General features: G+C 49.3%; 1 protein-coding gene across 4 annotated transcripts in view; it reads left to right on the forward strand.

Annotated features, from left to right (window-relative positions):
• The first annotated feature begins 1,687 nt into the window (after positions 1-1,687).
• LOC140400009 (histone H2B-like) overlaps positions 1,688-21,301 on the forward strand; it is a 33,980-nt gene continuing 14,366 nt past the window's right edge. For 3 of the 4 annotated variants that reach the window (XR_011937962.1, XR_011937961.1, XM_072489503.1), the window contains exon 1: positions 1,762-2,161. The gene's annotated coding sequence lies outside the window, so the exon portion shown is untranslated. The other variant, XM_072489502.1, reaches the window with a different exon arrangement.

The following is a 21,301-nucleotide window of genomic DNA, read 5'->3' on the forward strand; positions in this document are numbered from 1 at the left end:
CGTCAACAAAGCAGACGGAATGCCAGCTTTCATTGGACGGGGCATTAAGTAAAAAACTGGCAAGTTATGCTACAGCTGTATAGAACCTTGGTAAGGACGCACTTGGAATATTGTGCACAATTCTGGTCGCCACCTTACCAGAAGGCTGTGCAGGCTTTGGAGAGGATGCAGAGGAGGTTTAACAGGCTGTTGCCTGGTCTGGAAAGTGAGCTTTATGGAGAGGCTGAATAGACTCGGACTGATTTCATTAGAAAGACGGAGATGTGATCTGATAAAGGCCGACCAAATTATGAGGGGCATGGATAGAGTGAATGGGCAGGCAATCTTTCCCAGGGTGGAGGGGCCAGTCTCCAGGGGGCATAGATTTAAGGTGTACAGGGTAAAGTTTACAGAGGATGTGCGAGGCAGGTTTTTTACGCAGACAGTGGGGAGAGCATGGACCGCGTTGCCAGGGGAGGTTGTGGAAGCAGCTACATTACGGCGGTCAAAAATCATCTTGACAAACACATGGATCGGATGGGTAGAGAGGGATACGGCACAAGGAAGTGCTGAGGGTTTTGGCAAAGTTTGGTATCATGACCGGTACAGGTTTGGACGGCCGAAGGTCCTGCTCCTGTGCTGTATTGTTCTTTGTTTGAGAGATGCAGTGGGATTTGTCCAGGTTCAGCCCGAGCAGCTCTGTGACACAGGACTCTGTGCTCTACGGGCTATTCCCAGGTACACACTGAGACAAACATCAACTGCTGCTGGAGGATCATAAACTCGGTGAAAGACTCTCTTTGGTCTGCCCGTAACCTGTTGATCTTCCAGGGTAAAGAATTGTCCTCGACTGAGTGTTGCAGACTGGCACATTCCAAAGTCCAGGACTACGTGTTGAGGGACGCACTCAAGCTTGGGGTACCCAGCACCAAGGCTCAATGGGGAAAGGCCACTGTGTAAGTTCTTGCAGCAAATGTACACCGAGAGGCTGGTAACCGGGTAAAACCCCGGGTCTGTGTGAGTAACACTAAAGAGGGGCTGGTAACTGTGTAAAATCCACCTCGTATGTGTGATTAACACTAAATGTTTAAAATTATTGAAGCTTTACAGGGTGGAACATGACTGATGTAAATATTTTGAGAAGAATTGTAATGTAAATATTGAAATGTGTGTAATGTCCTCATTATCCAACTGAAGAAATTCAAGTGAATCTGGAGCTCTGGAGAAAATGTAAATATTATTGTACGAAACGATGTTATTGTGATGACAATTTGAAATGTTTGACCATGTTTATTTCAAGGGATTTTATAAATGAAGTATATTTTTGAAAATAAATTCTGTGCTTCTATGAAAAATGAAGTCAGTCAGTGAAATGGTAGTTTGCAGAAAGTGTGAGTTTGAGGGGCTGAGTGACAGTGTAATAACAAACAAGCTGCAGGCAATGACTGCAAATTGAATCTCTCATTGGCACAAACACACAGCTACAAAGGTGATTGGTTGAGCCCGAGGGCGCAGGGCCATTTGCAGCCACACACACAGTCCCCCCAACACGGTTTCTATAGGAGGTTTTGCTCCATTTGCGATGACAGTGAAATGGGGAATTGATTCTCAACGCGTAATAGCTGGGGGATGTGCGCATGCCCGGCGTAACCGCTTTCCTGTCGTCATTCAGATATTTAGAGCGCATGCGCAGCCCCTCCCCCACACACTCTCCATTTGGTCACTGAATCGCTTTGTTGAAGCTGAGGGAAATGTCAATGTCAGACCCAGGTCAGCGAGGAAACAGCGTTCTCGTTGCAGCAGCACCTCCATCTGGGAGTGTGAGCAAAGAGGCTCAGAGATCATTACTGACTCGGGGGGAGTTCAGGGAGAATCGGGGGCTGTTTGCAAGAGGCGCAGCGGAGCACGATCTTGTTCCGGGACTTGGAGTGAAGGGGGGGGAGAGCTTTTTCTGGGCCTGGCTTATTTGTCTGATTCTGGGTTAGGATTCGGAGAGTATTTTCTTTATTTTACTGATTATCAGTTGAAAGAATCGATTGATCTATCATTGGTCTCATCTGACCCTAACTTCCATGAAATTTGTTTTCTTCTTCCTCGTTCAACAAATGAAAAGATGAGTTCCACGATGATGATGATGATTCCTCAGCAACATAAATGTACAGCCGTCTCCTTCTAACTGACTGTAAGTACAATATTAATGCAACATTGCAGAGACACAGACACAACATCAGCTCCACCGTCACAGAGCAGAAGCAGTCAGATTCGCAGAGACCTCAAGTCCCAGATGAACATGTCCAATCCAACAGTCCTCATTATCCAATTGAAAAATTCAAGTAAATCTGAACTTCTGGAGAAAATGTAAATATTATTTACAGATACACGAGAGGGCAGGTGGGATAATTTTCCACAGTTCACCCCTACTCTCTCATGGAATGTTGGATCAACTTTTGACAACAGCGTTTCATCTGTAAAGTAATCAGTATAATATTAATTAGGCTATAGATTCAGCAATCAATGTGCAAGCATCCATTGGCACTTTTTTGTAACTTTCTTAGTTTAAAATATTTCAGAAGCAAAGCACTTGAATAAGGCATTAACAGAAAAATGATACATTTAAATTGTTCTCCAAAGGGACACTTATCAAATTGTCAGGCCATCCTTTATCTCACAAGTTGTGAACCTTTGGTACAAGTAAAAGGTCGGATAGTACAGCTTATTGAAAAGTGCAGAAATAATCATAAACTTCTACCGAGACACCTCCCAAAACAAAATATAAAATTCCCATCCAAATATCTCACACAATCTCAGATATAATGGTACAGTGTCATTCTCATGAAACAGACATGGAAATAGATAATTTAACATATCAATGTTATCACTAAAAGTAATAATGGAGGATGAATACTGAACAGAATGTTCACCCTTAACTCACAAAACAGATATTGACAAGTACAGAAAACACAGTAAAATCTTGCACATCTGAGAGCTGGACAGACTGAGATTACCTGTCCTCTCGTGTATCTGTAAATAATATTACAGATAGAGATTAAACCCAGAATCCCATAACAGAGACAGACAGCTACAAATGCAAACACAGAGACAGAGTGTTAGTGAGTCAAATTAAGTTTCCCCCTAACACTTGACCCATAACAGAGACAGACAGCTACCGTGGAAAACACACTCACACATTCAGACACCAACAACTGAGCAAGAAGCAGTAAAATATGCCATATATCATAAATAGACAGTGAGGGTAAAACACACACTCACGTTTTCTCATGCACATGCTCACTCACAAGTAACTTAGCAGGAAGCACTATATATGCAGTGAATATCACAGGGAGTCTGAGGGTGAAACACACACACACACCAATAACTGAGCATTAAGCAGTAAAATAAGTCATATATCGCACACAGAAACAGAGAGGTTTATACACACTCACTCACACTCTGTCTCTCATACACTCTCACACACACCCACGCACTGTCTCTCCCACACACTCACAAATCAATAACTGAGCAGTAATCAAGAATATATTAATTGTACATCACAGAGAGACTGTGAGGTTAATACACACTCACTCACACTCTCTCACACACACATTCTCTCTCTCTACACACACACACACACACCAGTCACTGAGCAGTAATCAATTAAATATGCAATATATACCACAGAGATATAGTGAGGGTAAAACATGCACTCACTCTCTCACTCATACTCTCTCACTCAGTCACACAGCAGTAACTGAGCAGTAAGCTGTAAAATATGTGAGTGTGTGTGCTTTACCCTCACTGTCTCTCTATGACGTATAACACATATTTTACAGCTTACTGCTCAGTTACTGCTGTGTGACTGAGTGAGTGTGAGTGAGAGAGTGAGTGCATGTTTTACCCTCGCTGTATCTCTGTGGTATATATTGCATATTTAATTGATAATTGCTCAGTGACTGGAGTGTGTGTGTGTGAGAGGGAGAGAGTGTGTGTGTGTGCTGTAAGCAGTAAAATATTTGATATGAATCAGTGAGGGTCTTTTTTTTTTAATCATTGAATTTACAGTGCAGAAGGAGGCCATTCAGCCCATCGAGCCTGTACCAGCTCTTGGAAAGAGCATCCTACTTAATCCCACACCTCCACCCTATCCCCATAACCCAGTAACCCCACCCAACACTAAGGGAAATTTTGGACACTAAGGGCAATTTATCATGGCCAATCCACCTAACCTGCACATCTTTGGATTTTGGGAGGAAACCGGAGCACCCGGAGAAAACCCACGCACATACGGGGAGGATGTGCAGACTCCGCACAGACATTGACCCAAGCCGGAATCGAACCTGGGACTCTGGAGCTGTGAAGCAATTGTGCTATCCACAATGCTACCGTGCTGCCCTTTTTAAGAAACAGATAGATTTAGCACTCGGGACGAAGTGTATCAAAGGAGATGGGGTGGGGGGGGTAAAACACTCTCTCTCATAGAAATCCTACAGTGCAGCAGGAGGCCATTCAACCCATCGAGTCTGCATTGACCTTTTGAATGAGCATGCTACCCGAAGACCAATCTCCCACCATCTCCTTGTAACCCTACCAAGGGACAGTTTAGCATATTGAATCCACCTAACCTGTATATCTTTGGACTGTGGGAGGAAACTGGAGCACCCGGAGGAAACCCAAACTCCGCACAGACAGGCGCCTGAGATCAGAATCGAACCGAGCCTCTGGTGCTGTGAGGCAGCAGTGCTAACCACTGTGCCACCCTGCTGCCCATCAGCAGCACATCCACTTTTCACCCTGTTGCTCTCACACACATTCACCATCCCTCACACATACTCACAGACTCACCCTCTCACACACACTCTCTCACACCAGGAATTGAGCCATAAGCAGTAAAATATGTGTAATACATCACAGAGAGGCAGTGAGGATAAAACTTCCACTCAATGTCTCCCACACACACACTGGCACTCACACACACCATTAACTGAGCAGTACGCTGTAAAATATGTGTCTATATCATAGAGAGACAGTGAGGATAAAAATCTCACCCACACTCCCTCCATCTCACACACACTATCGCACTCATGCTCTCCCACACACACACACACATTAATTGAGCAGTAAGCTGTAAAATATTTGTTATATATCACAGAAAAACACACACTCGCACACTGTCTCACACACGCTATCTCTCACACACAGATGCTCCCTCTCTCATACACACTCACAGACTCTCTTTCACACACACTCAGTCACTCTCACTCACACACATACCGGTGGTAAGCAGTTAAATATGTCTAACACATTAACACAACAATAACTGAGCAGTAAGATATGTTTTATTTCATAGAAACACTGAGCATAAAACTCACACTTTCACTCACACACTCTCACTCACCAGCAACAGTGGTACAATAATCATTAAATATCAACTCTGTCTCTCTCTCACGCTCTCTCACTCTCTCTCACACACACCCATTCACTCTCACACACCAGTAACTGAGCAGTAAGTATTAAAATATGTGATATATATCATGGGGAGACATTAAGGATAAAACTCGCACACACTCTCTCTCACACGCCAGCAACTGAACAGTAAGAATAAACACACAAAAAGTCACTAATATACTCACACACTCTCGCTCACACACCCACACACCAGTAACTGAACAGTAAGCAGTAAAATATTCATTATATATCGCAGAGAGACATTGAGGTTAATATGACTCTATCTTCTAATAATCTTTATTGTCACAAGTAGGCTTACATTAACACTGCAATGAAGTTCCTGTGAAAATGCCCGAGTCGCCACATTCTGGCACCTGTTTGGGTACACGGAGGGAGAATTCAGAATGTCCAAATTACCTAACAGCACGTCTTTTGGGACTATCTATCCATGAGTGTGTGTAGTAACCTCACTGTCTCTCTGTGATATATAATGAATATTCTTGTGCTTCCTGCTCAGTTACAGGTCTATGTGTGTGTCTGTGTGTGCGAGAGATAGTGAGTGTTGAGAGTGTGTCTTTACCCTCACTGACTCTTTATGCTATATAACTCATATTTACTTCTCTCACACACATTCTGTCTCTCACACACTCATACGCTATCTCATTCACACACTCACACCAGTAACTGAGCGGAAAAATATGCATTATATATCGCGGCGAGACAATGCGGGTAAAACACACACTCACACTCTATTTCTCTTGCAAACACTAACTCTCCCACACACTCACGCTCGCTCTCTCTCACTCTTGCTGCTTCTTTCGCAGACTCTCTCTCACACACACATACACACCAGTCACTGAGCAGTAAGCAGTTAAATATGCGTTTTATATCGCAGAGGGTCAGTGGGGGTAAAACACACATTCGCACACCAGTAACTGAGCAGTAAAATATGTGTTTTTTATCACCGAGACAATGAAGGTAAAACACACACACACTCACACAGACTATTTCTCCCACTCAGACACTCCCAAACACACAGTGACACATTCTCTCACACACTCTCATATTCACATACTCTCATATTCACACACTCTCACAACAGTAACTGAGCAGTGAGCAGTAAAATATGCATCATATATCACAGAGACAGTGATGGTCAAACACATTCTCACTCTCTCTCTCACACACTCACCACACACCCCAGTAACTGAGCAGCAACAGCAAAATATGTGTTATATATCAAAGAGAGCCAATGAGGGTTAAATACACCTAGACTCACTCGCTCGCATACCCGCTCTCTCTCACGCACACCCGCTCTCTCTCACGCACACCCGCTCTCTCTCACGCACACCCGCTCTCTCTCACGCACACCCGCTCTCTCTCACGCACACCCGCTCTCTCTCACGCACACCCGCTCTCTCTCACGCACACCCGCTCTCTCTCACGCACACCCGCTCTCTCTCACGCACACCCGCTCTCTCTCACGCACACCCGCTCTCTCTCACGCACACCCGCTCTCTCTCACGCACACCCGCTCTCTCTCACGCACACCCGCTCTCTCTCACGCACACCCGCTCTCTCTCACGCACACCCGCTCTCTCTCACGCACACCCGCTCTCTCTCACGCACACCCGCTCTCTCTCACGCACACCCGCTCTCTCTCACGCACACCCGCTCTCTCTCACGCACACCCGCTCTCTCTCACGCACACCCGCTCTCTCTCACGCACACCCGCTCTCTCTCACGCACACCCGCTCTCTCTCACGCACACCCGCTCTCTCTCTCATGCACACCCGCTCTCTCTCTCATGCACACCCGCTCTCTCTCTCATGCACACCCGCTCTCTCTCTCATGCACACCCGCTCTCTCTCTCATGCACACCCGCTCTCTCTCTCATGCACACCCGCTCTCTCTCACGCACACCCAGTCTGAAACATATCAGTGACTGAGCAGCAGACACTAATATATGCATTATATATCACAGAGACAGTGAGGAGAAAAGTGATATCCACACACACACTTCTGCTCACAGTCTCTCGCTCACACACACACCGGTAACAAAATATTACAATGTGTTAGACATCACTGAGAGATCTCACACACTCTCTCACTCACACACACCAGTAAGCATCATATATCACAGAGAAACAATGAGGGCAAATCACACCTTCACACTCATACAGGCACTATCTCTCACACACACTCATGCTCTCTCACACACGCCAGTCACTGAGCAGTAAGCAGTTAAATATGCATTGTATGTCTCAGGGGGACAGTGAGGGTAAAACACACTCTCGCCACTCTCACATACTCACACACTCCAGTAACTGAGCAGTGAGCAGCAAAATATGTTGTATATAATAGACATACAGTGAGGATAAAACACACACTCACACACTCTCCAACACCTGTTACTGAGCAGTAAAATGTGTTATATATCACAGAGATGATGTGGAGATGCCACCATTGGACTAGGGTGAGCACAGGATGAAGTCTTACAACACCAGGTTAAAGTCCAAAAGGTTTGTTTCGAAGCACCACCTGTGGGACTTGAACCTGGTGTTGTTAGAACATAGAACAGTACAGCACAGAACAGGCCCTTCGGCCCTCGATGTTGTGCCGGGCTTTGTCCGAAACCAAGATCAAGCTATCCCACTCCCTGTCATTCTGGTGTGCTCCATGTGCCTGTCCAATAACCGCTTGAAAGTTCCTAAATGTCCGACTCCACTATCACAGCAGGCAGTCCATTCCACACTCTAACCACTCTCTGTGTAAAGAACCTACCTCGGATATCCCTCCTATATCTCCCACCCCGAACCTTATAGTTATGCCCCCTTGTAACAGCTACATCCTCCCGAGGAAATAGTCTCTGAACGTCCACTCTATCTATCCCCCTCATCATCTTTCAACCTCGATTAAGTCGCCTCTCACCCTCCTTCGCTCCTATGAGAAAAGCTCTAGATCCATCAACGTTTCCTCATAAACCTACCCTCCAATCCAGGCAGTATCCTGGTAAACCTCCTCTGCACCCTTTCCAATACTTCCACATCCTTCCTATAATGAGGTGCCCAGAACTGCACACAATACTCCAAATGTGGTCTCATCAGGGTCCTGTACAGTTGCAGCATAACCCAACGGCTCTTAAACTCAAGCCCCCTGTTAATAAACACTAACACGCTATAGATCTTCTTCACGGCTCTGTCCACTTGAGTGGCAACCTTCAGAGATCTGTGGACATGAACCCCAAGATCTCTCTGTTCCTTCACATTCCTCAGAACCCTGCCGTTGACCCTGTAATCCGCATTCAAATTTGTCTGACCAAAATGAATCACCTCGCACTTAGCAGGGGTTAAACTCCATCTGCCATTTTTCGGCCCAGCTCTGCATCTTATCAATGTCTCTTTGCAGCCTACAACAGCCCTCCACCTCATCCACTGCTCCACCAATCTTGGTGTCATCAGCAAATTTACTGACCCACCCTTCAGCCCCCTCCTCCAAGTCATTTATTAAAATCACAAATAGCATAGCCCCTCTCTTCGGTGAATACTGAAGAAAAGTATTCATTCAACGCCTCTCCTATCCCGATGCCACACAGAAGTTGCCACTACTGTCCTTGACCGGCCCTAACCTCACCCTGGTCATTCTTTTATTTCTCACATAAGAGTAAAAAGCCTTTTGCTTTTCCTTGATTCGACCCGCCAAGGACTTCTCATGCCCCCTCCTAGCTGTCCTAAGTCCTTTTTTAAGCTCATTCCTTGCTACCTTCTAACCCTCAAGCGACCCTCCTGAACCTTGTTTTCTCATCCTTACATAAGCTTCCTTTTTCCTCTTGACAAGACATTCAACCTCTTTTGTGAACCATGGTCCCCTCACACGGCCATTTGCTCCCTGCCAGACAGGGACATACCTATCAAGGACACGCAGTATTTGTTCCTTGACCAAGCTCCACTTTTCATTTGTGCTTTTCCCTGACAGTTTCTGTTCCCATCTTATGCTTCCTAATTCTTGCCTAATCGCATCATCATTAACCCTCCCACAATTATTTTATTTTACTTTTTAAAATTTTTATTAAAGGTTTTCATAAAATATCAACAACAAAATGAAAAAGAAACCCACCAGGGTTAAGTACAAAACACAGTCCAGAAAAACAACCCTCCATATCCCCCTCCCCCCTGTACATAAATAATAAATTAACATTAACACCCCGACTTAATACAACAAGTATATACAACCCCTCAGACCCTCCAGTGTAAATAACAAAAACAAAAAAATAAAGTGCCCCCCGCGAGTTGCTGCTGCCATTGACCAATGTCTCCCGCTCTGCCAGGAAGTCTAAGAACGGTTGCCGCCACCTAAAGTACCCTTGTACCGACACTCTCAAGGCGAATTTCATCCTCTCCAACTTAATAAACCCCGCCATATCGTCGATCCAGGATTCCACGCGTGGCAGCCTCACATCCTTCCACTGAAGAAGAATCCTCCGCCGGGCTACCAGGGACGCAAAGGCCAGAATTCCGGCCTCTTTCTCCTCCTGCACTCCCGGATCCTCTACCACCCCAAATATTGCGAGCCCCCAGCCCGGCTTGACCCTGGATCCTACCACTCTCGACACCATCCTCGCTACGCCCTTCCAAAATTCCTCCAGCACTGGGCATGCCCAGAACATATGGGTGTGGTTTGCTGGGCTCCCTGAGCACCTAACACACCTGTCCTCACCCCCAAAAAACCGACTCATCCTTGTCCCGGTGTGTGTGCCCTGTGCAGCACCTTAAACTGTATGAGGCTGAGCATCGCGCACGATGAGGAACAGTTCACCCTCGCCAGGGCGTCTGCCCTTGTCCCTTCCTCAATTTCCTCTCCCAAATCCTCTTCCCACTTACCCTTTACCTCCACCACCGAGGTCTTCTCCTCCTCCTGCATCACCTGGTAAGTTTCCGAGATCTCCCCCCCCCCCCCCCCCCCCCGAGAGCACCCTGTCCTATACTGTGTGTGGCCGTAGCCGTGGGAATTCCGTCACCTGCCGTCTGGTAAACACCCTTACCTGTAAGTACCTGAAGGTGTTCCCTGGGGAGAGCCCGTACTTCTCCTCCTGCTCACCCAGGCTCGCGAACTTCCCGTCCACAAACAGGTCCCCCAACTTTCGTATCCCTGCCCTGTGCCACCCCGCAAACCCTCCCACCTGTTCTTCCTGGGGCGAACCGGTGGTTCCCCCATAATGGGTTCCCCACCGAGGCCGCCACTTCCCCCCCCCCCCTGTGCCACCTCCACTGCCCCCAAATTTTGAGGGCAGTCACCACCACCGGGCTCGTGGGAGACCTCCTTGGAGGTAGCGGCAGCGGCGCCGTTGCCATCGTCCCCAGACTTGTACCCACACAAGATGCCATCTCCAGCCTCTTCCATGCGGTCCCCTCCCCCTCCATCACCCACTTGCACACCATCGTCGCATTGGCGGCCCAAAAGTATCCACAGAGGTTGGGCAGCGCCAGTCCTCCCCTATCTCTACTCCGCTCCAGGAACACCCTTTTCACCCTCGGATTCCGTCGCGCCCACACAAACCCCATTATACTCCTGTTAACCCGCCTGAAAAAAGCCTTCGGGATAAACACTGAAGCACTGGAACAGGAACAAAAACCTTGGGCGCACCGTCATTTTGATTGACTGCACCATACCCGCCAAGGACAGCGGCAACGCGTCCCACCTCTTGAACTCCTCCATTTGCTCCACCAGCCTTGTAAAGTTAAGCCTATGCAGGGCCCCCCCAGCTCCTGGCCACCTGGACTCCCAGATACCTGAAGCTCCTCTCTGCTTTTTTTAGTGGGAGCTCGCCAATCCCCATCTCCTGGTCCCATGGGTGAACTACGAACAGCTTGCTCTTCCCCATGTTGAGGTTGTACCCCGAAAAGTCCCTGAATTCCCTAAGAATTCTCATTACCTCCGGCATTCCTCCCACCGGGTCCACCACAGACAGCAGCAGGTCGTCCGCATAAAGTGACACCCTATGCTCCTCCCCACCCCGCACCAACCCCCTCCAGTTCCTTGACTCCCTCAGTGCCAAAGCCAGGTGTTCAATCGCCAGTGCGAAGAGCAGGGGGGATAGGGGACACCCCTGTCTCGTCCCTCGGTGCAACCGAAAGTACTCGGACCTCTTCCTGTTTGTGGCCACACTCACCATCGGGACCTCATACAACAGCCTAACCCACCTGACAAACCCCTCCCCAAACCTGAACCTCTTCAGCACCTCCCACAGATACCCCCACTCTACCCTATCGAAGGCTTTCTCAGCGTCCATCGCTACCACTATCTCCGTCTCCCACTCCCTCGCCGGCATCATGATAACGTTCAAAAGCCTCCGCACATTCGCGTTCAACTGCCTCCCCTTCACAAACCCCGTCTGGTCTTCATGGATGATCTGCGGCACACAATCCTCAATCCTCAAGGCTAAGACCTTCGCCAGCACCTTGGCATCTACATTTAACAAGGAAATCGGTCTGTAAGACCCACACTGCAGGGGATCCTTGTCCCGCTTCAGGATCAAGGAGATCAGTGCCCGGGACATCGTCGGGGGAAAAGCACCCCCCCTCCCTTGCCTCATTGAAGGTCCTAACTAACAGCGGGCCCAACAGGTCCATATAACCTTTATAGAATTCGACCGGGAAACCGTCCGGCCCCGGTGCCTACCCCGCCTGCATGCTTCCTATCCCTTTGATCAGCTCCTCCAGCCCAATCGGGGCCCCCAATCCCGCCACCAGTCCCTCTTCCACCTTTGGAAACCTCAATTGGTCCAGGAAGCGGCCCATCCCTCCCTCCTCCCGTGGGGGCTCGGATCAGTACAATTCCTCGTCGAAGTCCCTGAAGACCCCATTGAAGCCAGCTCCACTCCGCCCCCCCCCGTCCTTAACTTAGCTGCGTCCCGCTTCTGAAGCTGATGCGTCAGCACCCGGCTTGCCTTTTCCCCGTACTCTTAAATCGCCCCCTGGGCCTTCCTCCACTGCACCTCCACCTTCCTGGTGGTCACCAGGTCGAATTCGGCCTGGAGGCTACGTCTCTTCCTCAACAATCCTTCCTCGGTCTCCTCCGCATACCTCCTGTCTACCCTCACCATCTCCCCCACCAGCCTCTCCCCCCCCACTCCCTCCGCTCCTTGTGGGCCCTAATGGAGATCAGCTCGCCCCTCACCACCACCTTCAGTGCCTCCCATACCATCCCCACTCAGACCTCCCCGTTGGCGTTGGTCTCCACGTACCTCTCTATACTTCCTCGGACCCACTCGCTCACCTCCTCGTCCGCCAACAGCCCCACCTCCAAGCGCCACAGCGGGCGCTGGTCCCTCTACTCCCCTATCTCCAAGTCCACCCAATTCGGGGCGTGGTCCGAAATGGCTATTGCCGAATACTGAGTATCCTCTACTCTCGCTATCAACGCCGTACTCAAGGTGAAAAAGTCGATTCGGGAATAAGCCTTATGGACATGTGAGAAGAATGAAAATTCCCTAGCCCCCGGCCTTGCAAATCCCCAAGGGTCCACCCCTCCCATCTGGTCCATAAACCCCCCTCAGCACTCTAGCCACCGCCGGCTTCCTACCCGTCCTAGACCTAGAGCGATCCAGTGCCGGGTCCAGCACCGTGTTAAAGTCTCCCCCCATTATCAGGCCCCCCACTTCCAAGTCTGGGATCCGACCCAACATACGCCACATAAAACCCGCATTGTCCCATTTTGGGGCATACACATTGACCAGTACCACCCTCTCTCCCTGCAACTTACCACTTACCATTATGTACCTGCCGCTATTATCTGCCACAATGCTCGACGTCTCAAACGACACCTTCTTTCCCACCAAGATCGCCACCCCTCGATTTTTGGCATCCAGCCCCGAGTGAAACACCTGACCTACCCACCCTTTCCTCAATCTTACTTGGTCTGCCACCTTCAGGTGTGTCTCCTGAAGCATAACCACATCCGCCTTGAGCCCCTTCAGGTGAGCGAACACGCGGGCCCGCTTAATCGGCCCATTCAGTCTCCTTACATTCCAGGCTATCAGCCGGATCAGGGGGCTACCCGCCCCCCTCTCCCGCCGACTAGCCATGACCCCTCCTCGGCCAGCCACTCGCCCGCACCCCACACCCGGCCCGTTCCCCACAGCGGCATACCCCCGTCTCGACCCCCCCTCACTCGCTCCAGCTCCTCCTTGACCATAGCAGCAGCAACTCGATTTCCCCCCCCCCCCACCCAACCCCCCTCCCCCGGTTAGGACCCATCCTAGCTGATTTACTCCCCCCATTGCCCTTCCGCAAGTCAGCTGACTCCTGCTGACCCCGGCCACTCCCGCCTCTCCTTCGACTCCTCCCATTGTGTGGCACACCCTCCTCTCCCGTCCCCATCCATAGGCTCTCCCCCTCCCCCTTCTGTTCTAAGCGCGGGAAACGACCCTCGCTTCCCCGCCCCGGCCCCGCCCCCTCCAGTCTTCAGCGGGGGATAAAGCCCGCGCTTTCCACCTACCAGGCCCCGCCACCTCTGACGCAGCTCCTTTTTACAGGCCCTGTCCCCTCACCCCTGACTCGGGCCTCCCCCTCCCCCGCGGGGCCCCATCTCACCTTCAAGAGCCCCCCCGACCAACCCAACCAAAACAGTGATCAAGCCGCCCCAGCTACCTTCTCCGACCCAAAAGAGAAAAAACACAAAGAAAAAGAAACCCGGAGCAATACAAAAGTCCCCCCCTCGAAACAAAAATAAACATAGCATATCAACCATAGTCCCCAATCGCCCGTCCCGACCCTCAATCTGTGTCCAACTTCTCGGCCTGAACAAAGGCCCACACCTCCTCCGGAGACTCAAAATAATGGTGCCGGTCCTTGTCGGAAACCCACAGTCACGCCGGCTGCAACATGCCAAACTTCACCCCCTTCCAGTGCAGCACCGCCTTCGCTCGATTGTACCCGGCCCTCCTCTTCGCCACCTCCGCACTCCAGTCCTGATATATCTGAACCTCCCCGTTCTCCCACCTGCTGCTCCTCTCCTTCTTGGCCCACCTGAACACACACTCCCGATCGACGAACCGATGGAACCTCACCAGCACCGCCCGCGGAGGCTCGTTAGCCTTGGGCCTCCTCGCCAGCACTCGATGGGCCCCTTCCAGCTCCAGGGGCTCCTAGAAGGACGCCGCTCCCATCAGTGAGTTCAACATGGTGACCACATAGGCCCCCACGTCCGGCCCCTCCAGCCCCTCCGGGAGGCCCAGAATCCGCAGATTCTTCCGCCTCGACCGATTCTCCATCTCCTCGAACCGCTCCTGCCATTTCTTGTGGAGCGCCTCGTGCGCCTCCACCTTTACCGGCAGGCCTGAGATCTCGTCCTCATTGTCAGAGATCTTTTGTCGAGCCTCGCGGATCGCCACTCTCTGGGCCGTCTGTGTCTCCAGCAGCTTATCAATCGACGCCTTCATCGGCTCTAGCAGGTCCGTTTTAATCTCTCTGAAGCAGCGCTGGATACCCTCCTGCTGCTCTTCCGCCCACTGCATCCACGCTGCCTGGTCTCTGCCCGCCGCCATTTTGTCCTTCTTCCCTCACACCTTCGTCGGGTCCACCACCACCTTTTTTTTTGCCCCGCTCCTAGTTGAAGCCATATACTGACGGGGAGCTGTTGTAGACTCCTTCCCACACCGGGAAACGTCGAAAAAGTGCCGTTAGGGGCCCTGAAAAGAGCCCAAAAGTCTGTTTTTGCGGGAACCGCCGAATGTGCGACTTAGCTCCGCATAGCCGCAACCGGAAGTTCCCCCCTCCCCCAATTATAAACCTTGCCCTGCCGTATGGCCCTATCCCTCTCCAGCAAGACTTCTTGCTGATTTCACAGAGGGACAGTGAGGGTACAACACATGCTCACACGCGCTCTCCCCACAATCTCTCACACACACACCAGTTACTGAGCAGTAAGCAGTGAAATATGTTATTTCTGATAGACAGACAGTGAGGATAAAACACACTCACACACCAGTGACTGAGCAGTAAAATATGTTATATATCACAGAGAGACAATGAAGGTAAAACACACACTCTCTCCGCACACACTCACACTCCTGCAGACTATTTCTCTCATTCTCCCTGACACAGACTGACACACTCACTTGCACACGCTCCCTCACACACTCGCACTCTTTCATATTCACACACTTTCTGACACTCACACTCTCTGACACAACAGTTCCTGAGTAAAAAATGCATCATCTATCATAGAGAGACAATGATGGGAAAACACACGCTCGCACTCTCTCTCTCACACACACCAGTAACTGGGCATGAACAGTAAAATATGTGTAATATATCAAAGAGAGATAAAGAGGGTAAAATGCAAACATGCTCACACACACAGATGCTCACACACACATGCTCACACACATGCCTCACACACACGCGCTCTCTCACACACGCGCTCCCTCTCGCACCCGCGCTGCCTCACGCACGCGCGCTGCCTCACGCACGCGCGCTGCCTCTCACACGCGCGCTCCCTCTCACGCGTGCACGCTCTCACACGCACGCTCGCTTTCTCACACGCACGTGCTCGCTCTCTCACACATGCCCTCTCTCTCACACACATTCTCTCACGCACACTCACACCAGTACCTGCGCAGCAAGCAGTAAAATATGTGTTCTGTATCAAAGAGAGACAGTGAGGGTAATACACACTTTCGCACACATTAATGCGGTCACTCACACTCTCTCACACCCACAAACACACACTCACTCATCAATAACTGATCAGTAAGCAGTAAAATACGTGTTATATATCATAGAGTGACATTGAAAATAAAACACACGCACACACACTCACATTCTCTCACTCTGACACACCAGTAACTGAGCACGAAGCAGTAAAATATGCATTATATATCACAGGGACATTGAGGATAAAACTCACACACACCACTAACTTAGCAGTAAACAGTAAGTATACGTTCTATATCACAGCGAGATTGCGAGTCTGACGAACAAGGCAGATGAAGTGAGAACATGGGGTTATGATGTATTTGCTGTCACTGAATCACGCTTGGGAGAGGGGAAGGATTGGGATCTCAATATTCCAGGATACAGGATCTCCAGGAGAGATAGGGCAGGAGGTAAAAGAGGAGGGAGTGTCACAATTTTGATCAGAGAATGAATTACAGCAGTAAGGAGAGATGACATCTTAGAAAGCTCTTCAACTGGATTGGATTTTGTTCATTGTCACGTGGACCGAGGTACAGTGAAAAATATTTTTCTGCGAGCAGCTCAACAGATCATCAAGTACATGAAAAGAAAAGGAAATAAAAGAAAATACATAATCGGGCAACACAAGGTACACAATGTAACTACATAGACACCGGCATCGGGTGAAGCATACAGGGGTGTAGTATTAATGAGGTCAGTCCATAAGAGGGTCGTTTAGGAGTCTGGTAACAGTGGGGAAGAAGCTGTTTGAGTTTGTTTGTGCGTGTTCCCAGACTTTTGTATCTCCTGCCCGATGGAAGAAGTTGGAAGAGTGAGTAAGCCGGGTGGGAGGGGTCTTTGATTGTGCTTGCCGCTTTTCCCAGGCAGCGGGAGGTGTAGATGGAGTCAATGGATGGGAGGCAGGTTCGTGTGATGGACTGGGCTGTGTTCACGACTCTCTGAAGTATCTTGCGGTTTTGGGCCGAGCGGTTGCCATACCAGGCCGTGATGCAGCAGCTAGGATGCTTTCTATGGTGCATCTGTAAAAGTTGGGAAGAGTTAATGTGGACATGCCGAATTTCCTTAGTTTGCTGAGGAAGTAAAGGCCCTGTTGAGATTTCTTGGTGGTAGCGTCGACGTGGGTGGACCAGGACAGATTTTTGGAGATGTGAACCACTAGGAATTTGAAACTGCTAACCATCTCCACCTCGGCCTCATAGATGCTGACAGTGGTGTGTCCAGTTCTTAGCTTTCTGAAGTCAATGACCGGCTCTTTAGATTTGCTGGCATTGAGGGAGAGGTTGTTGTCGCTACACCACTCCACTAGGTTCTCGATCTCCATCCTGTATTCTGACTTGTCATTATTCGCGATCCGGCCCACTATGATCGTATTGTCAGCAAACCTGTGGATGGGGTTGGTACCAAATTTGGCCACGCAGTCATGTGTGCACAGCAAGGATAGTAAGGGGCTAAGTAGGTAGCCTTGCGGGGCCCAGATATTAGAACTATACTGAAGCCAAATGGGTAGAACTTAAAAACCAAAAAGGAGCAATCACATTGCTGGCGTGTTCCATTGGCCCCCTAACCATCCGAGAGAAATAGAAGAGTGAATATGGAGGCAAATTTCAGAGAAGTGGAACAGTAATAGGGTTGTGATAGTGGGAACAGTGGGGGATCTCAACTTCCTCAATATGAACTGGGGTAGTCATAGTGTGAACGGTTTAGAGGGAGCGTAATTCTTAAAATGCATCCATGAGAACTTTTTAAGCCAGTACGTAGAAGGACAGACAAGAGAGGAGCGGTCTTGGGCTTCACTTTCAGTAACGAAGCTGGACAAGTGGTTGAAGTATCGTTGGGGGAGCATTTTGCAGACAGTGATCTTAACTTCATTAGATTCAAGATAGTTCTGGAAAAGGAGATGGATGGACCTGAGATCAAAGTTCACAAATGGAGGAAGGCTGATTTTAATAAGAACAGATATGATTTGGCCAGAGTGGATCGGGAGCAGACACCTTTCAGTAAATCTGTGACAGAACAGTGGGACACATTCAGCAAGGAAATAGGGAGAGTACACGGCCAACATGTTCCAATCAAGAAAAGGGTGAGACCAACAAATCCAGTCAACCATATATATTGAGGGATATACAGCGTTGGATAAGTAGAAAAGGGGAGGCTTGTGGCAGATATCAAGGGCTCAAAACAGCAGAAGTGCTAGAGGTGTACAGAATGTGCAAGAGGGGACTTAAAACGGAAATGAGGAGAGCAAAAAGGAGACATGAACATAGAACATTACAGCGCAGTACAGGCCCTTCGGCCCTCGATGTTGTGCCGACCTGTGAAAGCACTCTAAAGCCCATCTACACTATTCCCTTATCGTCCATATGTCTATCCAATGACCATTTGAATGCCCTTGGTGTTGGCGAGTCCACTACTGTTGCAGGCAGGGCATTCCACGCCCTTACTATTCTCTGAGTAAAGAATCTACCTCTGACATCTGTCCTATATCTAGCTCCCCTCAATTTAAATCTATGTCCCCTCGTGCGAGACATCACCATCCAAGGAAAAAGGCTCTCACTGTCCACCCTATCCAATCCTCTGACCATCCTCAATTTATTTTAAAAAAAAATTTTTTTTTTGTAGTGTACCCTATTCACTTTTCTGATTAAGGGGCAATTTGGTGGGGCCAATCCACCTAACTTGCACATCTTTGGGTTGTGGGGGCGAAACCCACGCAAACATGGGGTGAATGTGCAAACTCCACATGGACAGTGACCCAGAATTGAACCTGGGACCTCAGCGCCGTGAGGCAGCAGGGCTAACACACTGCGCCACCGTGCTGCCCTACTGTATGTCTCAGTTAAGTCACCTCTTAATCTTCTTCTCTCTAACGTAAACAGCCTCAAGTCCCTCAGCCTTTCCTCTTAAGATCTTCCCTCCATACCAGGCAACATTCTGGTGAATCTCCTCTGCACCCTTTCCAATGCTTCCACATCCTTTCTATAATGCGGCGACCAGAATTGCACGCAATACTCCAAATGCGGTCGCACCAGATACTGAAAGGATACAGGCAGGTAAAATAAAGTTGTTAAGTTGTTCTACAAGTACATTAAGTGTAAAATGATAACTTGGGGCAGAGTAAGGCCCATGATGGATCACAGTGGTAACTTGTGTGTAGAGCCGGGTGATGTAGGTGGAGTTCTAAAAGGGTATTTTGTGTCAGTGTTCACCCGTGAGAAAGACAGTGTGGGTATAGATATCAGGGAGAAGGACTGTAATAAAACTAAAGAGATTAATATAGACAGAGAGGAGGTTCTGACTGGGAGGCTTCAAAGTAGACAAAACTCCAGGGCCAGATGAAATGTATCCCAGGCTGATGAGTGAGGCAAGCGAGGAAATAGCAGGGACACTGGCAATAATTTTCAATTCCTCTCTGGCCACAGAAGAGGTGCTGGCGGACTGGAGGATCGCCAATGTGGTACCATTATTGAAGAAGGGAGGAAAGGATAAACCAGGAAACTACAGACCAGTCAGTCTAACCTGTGTGGTGGGGGAACTATTGGAAGCAAATCTGAGACACAGAATTAATCTGCATTTGTAGAGGCAGATATTAAAAGGTCAGCGTGGTTTGGTTAAGGGGAGGAGATGTCTGACCAACTTGATTGAATTTTTCGAAGAGATGAACAGGAGTGTCAATGAGTGAAATGCATTTGACGTAATCTACTTGGACTTCAGCAAGGCTTTTCATCAGGGCCCACATGGGTGACTGATGTGAAGACACATGCCCAAGGATCTCACTGCATCCACTGAAAAAATTACAGAGGTTTGTCCTCGAACTCGCCATGTTTATTCTTCAAACGTCTTTGACAATTTGAGGTTTTAAACATTCATTTGCCAGTAATTCCCTGCATGTAACACCCATGAAATTTGACTCCTGATTGCAGTGGCACAATTTATAAACCCACCCCTCAAATAATCATAGATTATCATAGAATTTACAGTGCAGAAGGAGGCCATTTGGCCCATTGAGTCTGCACCGGCTCTTGGAAAGAGCACCCTACCCAAGGTCAACACCTCCACCCTATCCCCATAACCCAGTAACCCCACCCAACACTAAGGGCAATTTTGGACACCAAGGGCAATTTATCATGGCCAATCCACCTAACCTGCACATCTTTGGACTGTGGGAGGAAACCGGTGCACCCGGAGGAAACCCACGCACACACGGGGAGGATGTGCAGACTCCACACAGACAGTGACCCAAGCCGGATTCATACCTGGGACCCTGGAGCTGTGAAGCAATTGTGCTATCCACACTGCTACCATGCTACCCCTAATCATCATTGTGCTGCTTTGTTCCTGTTTTCAGCTTCTTCATGGGTTGTTCACCAGAGGCCCTGGAGTTCACTCCAGCACTGCTGGCAGCTGCAAAATGGAGGAATCTGGCTCGGGCCCAGAACACGTGATGTCAGCGTACGGGACGTGTGACCTGCTCGCTGGCGCCGCCTCCGGTGGGAGGATTCCAGAATTTGCTGAAAATAACTGGCCTGGGACTGTGCACTGACATCAGGAGGAGCCGGTCCACCTTGCGCACTACTTGATAAGGTGGGCAGGCGCGGATGGCAGTTAATCTTAAAACGGCCTCACGGCCGGCACTTATAAAAGCTGGTCGTGACCATTGGCCATTCCCCCCGCAATCTTTTTTTAAAAAAATATGTTTTATTGAAATTTTTTTCCCAAACAACAATTTTTCCCCTCTTACAAAGCAAACGCAACAATAACAATACAGAAATTTTTAACAATACACAAGTAGCAAAACCCCTTTATCTTTGACCTAAACTAAACTAACCCCCACCCCCCCTTCCCCCTGGGTTGCTGCTGCTGGTCATCTGTCTTCCCTCTAACGTTCCCCTAGGGAGTCGAGAAATTGCTGCCACCGCCTGGTGAACCCTTGAGCCGATCCTCTCAGGGCAAACTTTATCTGCTCCAGTTTAATGAACCCCGCCATATCATTTACCCAGGCCTCCAGTCCGGGGGGTTTCGCCTCCTTCCACATGAGTAGGATCCTGCGCCGGGCTACTAGGGACGCAAAGGCCACAACGTCGGCCTCTTTCGCCTCCTGCACTCCCGGCTCTTCCTCAACTCCAAATAGAGCTAACCCCCAGCCTGGTTTGACCCGGGCCTTCACCACCCGCAAAATCACTCCC

The sequence above is a fragment of the Scyliorhinus torazame genome, chromosome 24, assembly GCF_047496885.1.
Source record: "Scyliorhinus torazame isolate Kashiwa2021f chromosome 24, sScyTor2.1, whole genome shotgun sequence".
Classification (NCBI taxonomy): Eukaryota; Metazoa; Chordata; class Chondrichthyes; order Carcharhiniformes; family Scyliorhinidae; genus Scyliorhinus; species Scyliorhinus torazame.